The sequence below is a fragment of the Nicotiana tabacum genome, chromosome 14 (genome assembly GCF_000715075.1).
Source record: "Nicotiana tabacum cultivar K326 chromosome 14, ASM71507v2, whole genome shotgun sequence".
Classification (NCBI taxonomy): domain Eukaryota; kingdom Viridiplantae; phylum Streptophyta; class Magnoliopsida; order Solanales; family Solanaceae; genus Nicotiana; species Nicotiana tabacum.
The window spans coordinates 1,179,922-1,192,083 of record NC_134093.1 but is presented as its reverse complement, the minus strand read 5'-3'; the positions used below and the strand labels follow the sequence as shown (position 1 = coordinate 1,192,083).

The 12,162-nt window shown below is 30.2% G+C and overlaps 1 long non-coding RNA gene across 2 annotated transcripts; it reads left to right on the top strand.

The window, feature by feature from the left end:
* The first annotated feature begins 7,967 nt into the window (after positions 1 to 7,967).
* On the top strand, positions 7,968 to 11,878 carry LOC107825333 (uncharacterized). 2 transcript variants are annotated; one of them, XR_001657044.2, is made up of 3 exons: positions 7,968 to 8,052; positions 8,265 to 8,346; positions 9,151 to 11,878. It is a non-coding gene; the product is annotated as an uncharacterized LOC107825333 (long non-coding RNA). The 2 variants fall into 2 exon arrangements; XR_012698473.1 differs by having other exon boundaries at positions 7,970 to 8,052; positions 8,175 to 8,346.
* The last annotated feature ends 284 nt before the right edge of the window (positions 11,879 to 12,162 follow it).

Here is a 12,162-nt window from a genome sequence, read left to right as displayed (position 1 = left end):
AGTTTCATTATTCCCTAAAAATTGAAAAACATACAAGTGAGTACAATATGCAAGTCATAATGAAGTTTAACAATTTTTTTCTTCTAAAAAATCAAAAAGACATGTCTTAAAATAGTTTCTCATTAAAATATGATAAAATGACTTCTCTCACTAATAAGATAATATTTTGAACATATTTAACTTACAAAAACGACAAATAATACGAACCCAAGATAATACTTGGGTGTGTAAATTAAATAACTTTAATGATTAATTGAGATACTATGCACATTTCCGCGGGTTCTTGAAGCAAATTGGGGATATGCTATTAATAGTTCGAGAAATTTCTTTAATTTAGAATATAATCCAGTATAACTAATGTTAGAAATATGTTCAAGTGTAATAAATAAGGTATAAAATTAGATGTGATGTCTTAAATGAAATGACATATTCTTTCATTATTTTGTAACCACTAAGTTTGTATAACTACAAAAGATATTGTTTATGAATTTAACTTCTTCCAACTTTACTTTTGCAGAAATTTGATTCTCTTACTAATATTCTTTAAAAATATCATTCTTTTCCAACTATTATAAACTTTAAAAATCAAATTAATTAATAGTACTTATTTTTTAAAGAACTTTTTAGTATTTGCTTAGTGTAGAAATTGAAAAGCTTGCCATATTTTTCATAGCGATCTCGGCAAGATGAAAGAATAAATATCAATTTTTAAGAAAGTATTTTCAATATGTTTCAAGCCTTAATATTATGTGTTCTTGGTATATATTTACCAGCAATTACACTAAATTATCATATGGTTTCGTATGATAACAGAGGATTATTCCATTGTCTCTTCATAAGAACCTTACGAATATGACAAAACAAATAAGTTAATTGTGATTTATTTACGTATTAGTACGCATATAAGGTAGAATAGCCTAATAAACATTTCTATTTGTCCCGCTTTGTCATCCGGTCCCGATACTCTACGAAGTTTCATCCAGGCACTCGTAGTTTTCAAAACACATTATTTTAAACCTCTTTGACCGTTGACCAAGCATATGTGACAACTTCATGACCGGGTTAGACAAAATATGTAAATTTCACGCGTATAACGAGAGTAAACATAAAAAAGTTAGACTAAAAATGATTAAAATAAGAAGAAGAAAAAGAAGAAATAGAAATAGAAAAAGTAAATGACAACTATTAAAAATATTCTTTAAAAATATCATTCTTTTCCAACTATTATAAACTTTAAAAACCAAATTAATTAGTAGTACTTGTTTTTTTAAGAACTTTTTAGTAATGCTTAGTGTAGAAATTGAAAAGCTTGCCATATTTTTCATAGCGATCTCGGCAAGATGAAAGAATAAATATCAATTTTTAAGAAAGTATTTTCAATATGTTTCAAGCCTTAATATTATGTGTTCTTGGTATATATTTACCAGCAATTACACTAAATTATCATATGGTTTCGTATGATAACAGAGGATTATTCCATTGTCTCTTCATAAGAACCTTACGAATATGACAAAACAAATAAGTTAATTGTAATTTATTTACGTATTAGTACGCATATAAGGTAGAATAGCCTAATAAACACTTCTATTTGTCCCGCTTTATCATCCGGTCCCGATACTCTACGAAGTTTCATTGAGACACTCGTAGTTTTCAAAACACATTATTTTAAACATCTTTGACCGTTGACCAAGCATATGTGACAATTTCATGATCGGGTTAGACAAAATACGTAAATTTCACGCGTATAACGAGAGTAAACATAAAAAAGTTAGACTAAAAATGATTAAAATAAGAAGAAGAAAAAAAAGAAATAGAAATAGAAAAAGTAAATGACAAAAAAAATAATATAAAATAAAATAAAATATATTTGTTCTTTCTTCTTTCCCCCACCCCACCCCACCCCACCCCATTTCTTTTTCTCTTTCTACCTTTCCCCTTTCCCGTTATTTCCCCACCCCTCCTCCCTTTCTCTTTTCTCTTTCTCCCCTTATTCCTTCCCTGTTATTCTCCTCCTCCATTTATTTCTTTTCTTTCTCCCCTTATTCCCGGTCTCCCCATTTTTACAAACCTCCGGTCAATATTTGAGAAAAAAAGTAGTAAATATTTTTTGAAGAGCAACTACCATTAATTTTTTTTAGATGAATTAGATCTATGTCTATTGTCAGTGTTGAATCTGATTTGGATAACAATCATTTCAGGACTAATAGATTCTCAGGTGATGGAGCAGATATTTAATGGTGGAATTTTATTTGATGAGAGAAGCTGAAAATTTAACTTTTTGGGCATTTTATAGTGAGGTGATGGTGAAGAGTAGTTTTGGAGGGTGAAGAGTGTTGACAAAGGTCTTTGTGAAATTAGGTGAGGTGTACAATGTAAAATTGTGTGGGCATTTGGGAATATTGAGGAATTTTAGTGGTGAAAGGAGTTCAAGGTGATATACATGGTGAATTTGAAGTAGTGGGCAACGATGTTTGACAAAAATCTCTGAAAGGGAGATGGACGATGGAAAGTTGAAAAATAGTGGGTTTTAGTTGTCCATCGTAGTGATGCCGCCGGTAAAGGCGATAAAATCGTGATGTTGTTTATGCTTTATAAAATAGAAGATAGGTGGTCAAGGGTGGGGAGGAGTGGGGTGAAAAAAGAAAAAAAAATAAAATTTTGAAATTAAAGTAAAAAAAAGAATGATGTGTCATTAAAAATCTGATGTGGACTATGATGTGTCGTCCACATCATATGTTTGAAGAACACGCGAGGCTGAAAGGGTTTAAAATAATATATTTTAAAAATTACAAGTGTATGGATGAAATTTCGTAGAGTATCGGGAGCGGAATGATAAAATGAGACAAATAAAAGTGTTTATTTGGCTATTCTGCCATGCATATAAATATTTTATATCTATCAATACATGGTAAACAAGAAAGTAGATTTAACATTTTTTTAACTAATACTTTTTTTTAAAATCATTGATATGTTTGCATAAATATATCTATCACTTTTCCTTTCGTGTTTTTTAATAATATATATGACCTTTGTCCTTTTCTGGAAAATGATTGCTGTCAAGTTCTGCGTTAATAATATTAATCTTCAAACACGAATTGTCCTTTGATAATTATTAATGTGATATAGTAGTAACTTAATTGAAACCATGCATCTTTAAAAAAAATCTATTTGGCGCACTCTTTCTTTTTAATTTTTAAATTATTGTAAAATCGTGGTGTGGAATGTACTAGTATGTGGTAATGGTGTTAAACATCAAAAATGAAATCTCCTTTTATAATTGTTAATTTCATATATAAGTTTTAGTAGTTAAACCATCTTCAAAATATTTTCTATTTCGCACACCAAATTTTAAAACCAACAGCTTACTTAAGTTAACCAATTAATCTTTGCCTTTAATTAAGTTTTGCATATATCTATTTTCCATGTTTTGCTTTATCATAACTTCCATCTCTCAAAGAATAATTCTCTTGCTTCTTTGGCAGCCGTAGAAGCCTTGAAATTTTCACGGATAAGTTTATAGTTATTATTGTTATGTCCGGTTATATAAGATGTCATTGAAACAATCTAAGACTTTATATCGAATACCTTTTGCTCATATATTGCTGCCGCTATTCAAAGTTGTAGTTGTTACGAGCACAAAAGATACTTGAGATGGAAAACAGGTATGAACAGCAGAAGCAAATAGCCAGGACCACTTGCATATAATATAGATAATACATAATTACAGATTTTGATTAAACTCAAAATAGATACTAATCTCTTGACGCGCGACCGCAACTACAAGATTAGCCTTCACGTTCAACGAATCATCATTAGTTCCGTAGCATATCAGCAGAACCACCACTGAATTACGATCACCACTAGTTCCGCGGTCTTCAAGCCAGTAACTATTATGTCATTTTCACTTGTAATTGCATATTCTAACCTAAAAATAGTTGCAATATGAGCTAGCCTTAATATAGTCAAATGAATAAGCACTGTAATATAACAAGAAGATATTTTACTTTTTCAACTTGTCCGTTCTAATACTGAAAAGTGCTCAACCAAAAATATCAAAACATGAAAATGGAGTAACAACGAAAAAAACATGCAAAGAGACAGAGTTGTACTTATACCTGCTGTGCAAGATAACTGTACATACGTTGCACTATTTAAAAAGTTTTTCTTGTATATATATTTACCCTGGATTTTTTTTTTCATAAAATCAATAAAAAAACTCTGTGAATGGTATACTGGATATAAAAATATTAAGAGACCTCTATCCGTTGATTTTACATTTTTCAAAGAGGAACATTTGTGTATTTATTAAACACACCAGCATCAAGATTTGTAAAAATTACTTGTCTCGCGCAGATCTCTAAAGTCAGAGTATAAATTTTATTTGCTAATGTGTAAAACTATTCAATTATTTATTAACTTATTAAAATACCATCTAAAAATAGAAATATTACTAAATTTCGAAATAATGGCCATTCAAGGTTTCCTCTTTTCAGAATAAAATGTTAATTTACTATCCAAACGTTTAATTTAAAATTTAAAAGAAAAAAAAGATTAAAAAAAAAAGTAAAGAAATACATTATGATTAATTTTGGTACTCTGATCTTCCTATTTACTTATGTTCACGTATTTTGTTTTCTTACAACAACAACAACAACAACAACCCAGTAAAATCCTACTAATGGGGTCTGAGGAGGGTAGTGTGTACGCGGACCTTACCCTTACCCCGAAGGAGTAGAGAGGCCGTTTTCGAAAGATCCTCGGCTCAAAAAAAAAAAAGGACAAAAGGGGAAAAAAGAGACAATATTAGTATCACAACAATAATCATAGGATAAATAAAAACACCATGAAATCCAGAAGAAGGATGCAAAGCAAAGGGAGACAATATTAGTAAATATTAGTATCACCACAACAATCATAAGAACAATAGGAACACCATGAAATCTAGAAGAAAGATGCAAAGAAAAAACGATAGCTAGTAAATAGGACATGCACTAAAAAGTGAAATAGTAAGCCACAATATTACCACTAGCTATCTCAGACAAAAACCCTACATGGCTAGTCCCACAATGGTACGAAGTAAGACACGACTCAACTACCTCCTAACCTACAACCTTGATACTCGACCTCCACATCTTCCTATCTAGTGTCATGTCCTCGGAAATCTGGAGTCTCGCCATATCCTGCCTGATCACCTCTCCCCAATACTTCTTAGGCCGCCCTCTACCTCTTCTCGTGCCCTCCACAACCAGCTGCTCACACCTCCGTACCAGAGCATCTAGGTTTCTCCTCTGAACATGTCCGAACCATCTAAGCCTCGCTTCCCAAATCTTGTCATCAATGGGAGCCACATGCACCTTCTCCCGAATATCATCATTCTTGATCTTATCTATCCTAGTGTGCCCGCACATACACGGCAACATCCTCATTTCTGCTACTTTCATCTTCTGGATATGTGAGTTCTTAACGGGCCAACACTCAGCCCCATACATCATGACCGGTCTAACCACCGCTTTATAAAACTTACATTTGATTATCGATGGTACTCTCTTGTCACACAGGACTCCAGATGCTAACCTCCACTTCATCTATCCTACCCCAATACAGTTTGTTTTCTTATGATATCTTAAATAAGTTATATGTTATGGAATATTAATATTAATGTAGAACTTAATATAATGGATTTGAGTTCTACTAAAATAAGGATATTAACTTTAAGATACCAATGACATTCTCTTTTAAACACCGTCGCGTTTTCAATTAATTAAGTCCTTATAAAATTCACAAAAAAATTATAAGCCAAAGTAGAATCAAATTCAATTCTGTTGATCTTGAAAGATGAAAGTGAGATTATTTATCTGCTATTTTTTATTAGATAAATTGAGATTAAAAAGAAAAACTTTTTTATTTCTTATTGGAGGAGCAAATATCATTTCTATTCCATGATTGGAGGAGCAAATATCATTTCTACTCAATGATAGTATGTCAAACAAGTTTTTTGGAATCATTAGGTTTTGTGGGTAAAGTCTTGAAACTTGATCTACAAAGTGAAAAAATAAACTGTTAAAATTACAATTATAAGCTTTTTTTCTCTATTAATAAGGGGGAATAAGCACACATGAGGTCAACATGCCTGCTTGGCACTTCAAGGGCATTCTGGTAATTTCACATTAAATGGAGCAATTTAATTGGATAACAAGACACCTTACTGTAGCTGCCATATAGATATTTGAGTGACTAGGACCGAATTGACCTTTGCTTATGTCAATCATACATCACCATTTTGATAGCCACGTCGCTAAAAAGTAATTACAGTTTTTATATTAACCATTGTAATTTATATATACGTTGTTTTTGTCATACTACTACATTGATATTCCTATTTAATTTTATGGCTATTTGTGTTACTAACTTTATTTTTAATTTACATAACATAAAAAAATATAGTTTATTGTTGGCATTTGGACAAATATTTGACAAAGTTGAAAAATAAATTACTTAAAGGAAAAAAATATAATTGGAAGTTAAAGTTGTGTTTGCACATAAATTCTATTTGAAATCATGAAATTGAGTAATTATTATAATCAAAATAATCCTCAAAAAGTGTTCAACATAACGGTTTGCCACCATCTCCATCGCATCCACTGAACTATGCAACAATGTTTTAACTTGCAGCACCATTAATTACTGAAAATTATTTGTTCAAATTTTTATCTGATTTCCTAAAATATTAATTTTTTTGTACTGTTTTGTCTAGAAAACATATTTGTCATAAAAGATGGCAATCCGGATTATGCTCTTTCAATTTTTAAGAATGGAATATAAATTTGATAATATTTAAGTTAAAAGGTAAATATACAATAACAGTTATTAGAATTTTAAAAAATATTTTAATCTTGTATACCATTTAAAAGAAAGGTAGAGAATGTGTAACAAAATATCAAAGCAACTTGGTATCCTCTTTTGACCAGATATAATCAGATAGTAACCAAAGAATCCAAATTTCAAGTAAATCAAAAGCTAACTACTGGAGAGAGAAAAACCAAGGAAAAGAAAAATAACACAAAATTCAAAATCCATCAAAAGTCACAATCCAACCATTAAGAACACCAAAAAAGAAAGAATCCAAAAATCTAAATTTGAAGAAAATCAAAAGCTAACTAATGAGAAAACTAAATCCAACCCGGCCCCCTTAATAAATCTAACATCAAATAAAATCGCAAACTAACTATTTAACTCGGAAGGAAAAAACCGAGAAAGTCACATAACAAAAAAATCACAGTCTAACAAATTAAACTCAAAAAGAAAAGAAATCTACAATAGGTTATAACATGCAATTTATCTATTTACTGTTGCACACATATCAATCTTTTTAACTTCTGCTTTTGCCTTGTAATTAATACGATGAATTAACACTATCTTTGAATTATGTGCTACATGTGACATTTATACTAATTAAGAAATGCATCATTTTTGCGATCTTTTGATATTTTTGATAAAGGAAATTAGCATTCACTATGCAATACTAGATCATGCAACTTTGATTCAATAGGGACTAATTCAACCTATATATGTGTGTGTGTATATATATATATATATATATATATATATATATATATATATATATATATATATATATATATATATATATGCTTTTGAGGCATTACATGGTAGCTTTCATGTACTTCCCTATGATCAAAAATATATTTTATTTTAGCTAAATTAATTTGGCAAAGGTAATTATGACTTTGAAAATCCAAGAAGGCAATAATTAGTATTTTTTTCAAACTATCCTTGAACCAATAAATGATCTACAAAATATGATGATATACAAAGACTAATTTAAAGAAGATATAAAGGATAACCTAGTTAAATAACGATTATATTAACACTATTAAATAATTCTCTTAATGGGTGTGTCAAAAACTTAAAAGCACTTATTTTGAACGATAGATAGCACCGTCTAATAATTCTTCCGTCTTGCATCATCATCAAACAAAATATACTGGAATGTTCCATTCCTGCTCTCTTACTGTGATTTAACCGTTCTCTCAGGTTTATTCTTCTCTTACTCCGTTTGACTTTTATTACATTTATTTATTTTATGAATTTTCATCTCATCTAAGACCATACGAATGGAAACTGCATCTCATTCTTACTTCTCTTTTATTAATTAGTTGCTATTGCTATGTCGTCCATCCTTTTCTCCGGCCATCTTCTATGGGAACTTTTTGACTGATTGATTTCAAACTGGGTTGAATTGCAAGGTAAATTGGTACGCTACATATTAGGGTGGGATAAACTTCTTCTACTCTAACACTGGCGAGGGCCCAATTCATCATTTACTCAGTAATTTCTACTTCTCTCTACGTAATTCCTTATATACTTTAAAAACTGATCCACAATTATCTATTGCTACTTAATGAGTTACTATTGCTTAATTGAATTTGTTACGAAATAATCGAGCCACATCAATTTTTGATTTTTCCTTTAGCGGGTTGAGTCATATTTAAATGGGTGTTTCTAATCTTTTAAATGGTTGGATTGCAAAAGAAATATGAACAATAATATTTAGTATGACCTAAAAGCGTATAATGACTTTTAAGTTACAATTGGTAAAATATAATAATTTTTGTTAAAAAATAAGGTAAAGTGACTTTCATAAACAATTTCTTTCAGTGACCTTCTCAGAAATGGACTCGGGATTTAATGATGGTTTTAAAATTTTAAAATTTTCTAATTTGTTATTGTAATAGTAGAAGCGCTATCCTGTTCGGGTTTTGCTGGATCGAAGGAGTACAACTTATATTCAATATGTTCTTTTGTTTTGTGAATGCTGTCGCATTTCATTTTTGATGTGTTATTTCTAAATTTTAAAGTAGCATTATTCGTCCTTTTTATTCTTCATTTTTCCTCTCTCTCACAAATTGTATTTGATAGTTGAATGAGCTCATATTTTGAAAAGTCCGAATAAAAAATTCTATCTTTGCCTTTATGCATCTTAAAATTGTACTAACTAATGTTCAGAACTTTTATTCGTAGTTTTGTTTTCTACCCTCCAAATTAAGTTGTCATATTCACTCTCATTGTCTCTATCATGCGAGTTTGGCTAAGATATTTTCTATAATAATTTGTTTTGTATTTGTCTTAAAGGTTGATATTAGTCTAGCTATGAGTTTTCAAGGAACAAGGTCGCCAAATAAAGCTTGATGTCATAATACTGGATGATAATTTTGTTGTTGTTGTAAAGGTTTGTGTATCGACGCGTTGTCATCTTTTACTGGAAGTTTTCAGGCTCCTTTTCTTATTAAAGCTAAAATGTCTTGCATTGTTTACGTAAGGAAATTTAGCATATTTTTAATATAGTACTTTAAAGATGTCTCTTATGTTTTCATAAAATTTGTATTGACATATATAATATTCCCATAAGTCAACCAATTAAGAAACTAATTTTGATTAGTAACAAAATCGCCTATGCTTATGCATAATTCGTGTGAAAAAATGTGCAACAAAACCTAATGTGATCTTGATATTTACTTAAAAACTATTAGTTTTTCTTTACTTTATTGTTGGAAAACAACATTTAATTGATTCTTCTTAACATAAAGGAAACTTTCCTGCATTTTACGGAGAGAGGAAAAAGCATCAAGTTAATGACAAACACATACTTTCATTTAACAGTATATACGGACATAGGGAGCTTTAAATATGTTAACTTAGAGAAAAAAAATTAAATATGTCAAACTGAAAAAAAAATACTACTTTATTCCTGCATCACTGTGAAAAAATATCAAAGTTATTAGATCAGTAACACATCAATATAGATACAAAGTCAGAGAAGATAAACGAAAAGGAGAGCAACAAGCATGAAAAATCAAATTCTTGGTAGGCAAATCCAAGAAGCTAATGAGTCCAATTAGCACTATAAGTAATCCTAATAGACAAAATTTGTGTGGTGTCTTACAATAAATTTTGCAGCTTCATCCAATAATGATTGTTGAATCGCAAGTTTATGTGAGAAAGTAACATAAAAGAAAATGAAATTGCAAGGGTATCTTTGAAGCCTCATTCACATTATTTTATTGTGTGATTTTTTGGTAATAACAATGTTGGAACATCACTCTTTTATTCAAAAAGAAGTTTAAAATCTCAACGTTTCTTGCTCTTAAATCTGCAGTAGTTTCCTTCAAGGGTGCATTGATGTTGTGTCAACCATTATGGTATATTGAAATTTAAATATAGAGAGATGCAAAGTTGAAATATTTGTTCATTATTTTAGTATTTCATTGTCATTGATAATTTCAGATAAGAATATCATAATTTAAAAGAGTCAATCTTTATCAAAAGAAAAGGAGAACATATAGTTTTGAGTTAGAAAAATTGATACAAATAGTGGTGGCTCCTGACTTGTAAATATTACATGATAAGATAGATTTGAATTTCGTTATAGGAAAAATGAATTCCGTTTTGCAGTTGTTATCTTTATTATGTAACGACACCACTTTGGTTATGAAAATTTTCCTCTAATTTAGGCCGAGACATCAATAAATATTTTATGGATGCTGCAGGAGCAACATTAGTAATGGAGAAAAGGAATATACATCTTAATATTTCTATTCTTTGTTTTGATTGAAAATTTGCGACTCTTTCAACCACTGGGGAGTATATATCTCAGTAAGATCGACTTGCAAATCACTGATAATTGCAAGGCAAAAAGGCATGCATTCCGTATCAAAATTTAAATTTCTTATTACTATAACCAGGTATTAAAGCAAAAATTACTTATGAGTTTGACATGCTCAACTTATTTGGTTATGTTTAGCTTCATATAATTGGAATAATTGATATATAATATTGTAGGGCATCCCCATTGTGAGTAACAGATATTCAAGTCTTATATTTGTTAGGTTTATGTGCTGCCTTAGAAAATATTTATTTCTTAACTTCTAGAGCTCCGAGGTTTCTTCGCCATTTAATGGATCCTAGCTCTGAAGAGATTCTAGTGATAAAAGTTGAAATTTCCAATGTAAAATGGACCTGAATACTTTTATTTTCCATGTTAGGTACATAGTCTCTTATATATATCTTTTTCGGGTATTAGAGTACCTGGAGCTTAGTATGGATCTCTGTTAACTGCTTTATATAGAGTGCATTAATCAAATAACTCTTATAGCTTTCTGACTCCTAGCCCATTGATTGTTGTAATAAGAGATTGTGTGTGTACTCCTAGCATTCTACTTTGGTTTGTGTGTGGATATGAATCTTAGGCTACAGTTTGGTCTGTAATTCATTTGCTACTTCTAAGAAATTTAGCCAAATTCAAATGTATAAGGATGTGAGGAAGAATTGCGCACGGGTAAACGAATAGCTATATCTTAGTATTTTCTGTATGACTGGAGAGGTAAGTAACACTAAAGAATCAATGAATGAGCAAAAAAGAGCTGATCAAATGTAAGAAAGTTTGTCTATTTACCTTTTCAAAAAGGAAATATGAAAGAGTAAGTTTTGTTGTCTTAATATAATAGTAATAGATATGTTAGATCTTTTCTTGTTTTTTAGTGTTTTATACTTTTAGAAAGAGAAAAAACTACTAGATAACCACATCAATTCATTTGCTTCTTGTACAAAAAGACATGATTGTCCAACAGATCTTGTACTTCTTGAAAATATATAGGTGCGGAAACGATATACTTACATTTGCAATGAGACATGACAAAAAATTGAAATGAAATCTATTAGCTCCAAGAAATAAAACTTTATGAAACAGATGAAGATGGACCACATAATACTTAAAGAATGACCGAAAGTTTTTAAGCATGCTTATCCAATGAAAGTTGATTATTTAAGAAACTCTAACAACTTATATGCTCTTTTAAATATTTTGAAGGGATATGGATAGAGGGCGAGGCTAACTGATGCCGATTCTAGAGCATGTCTTGAATGCTAGATTAGAGTCATTGGTACATATAGTTTTGTGTTGTGCAAGTTAAATTGGACATAACAAGGTGTAATACTTAGGGTGCTTCCTCTCTTTATCGGTGCACATTTCCTTAATAAACTCTCATATTTTTAACATTTCTATATTACTTTTATGCGTTCTTTTACCGGTGCTTCTTCACTTTTTCTAAGTAAAAGTAAAACGTATTAATGTATTTCATATTTCAT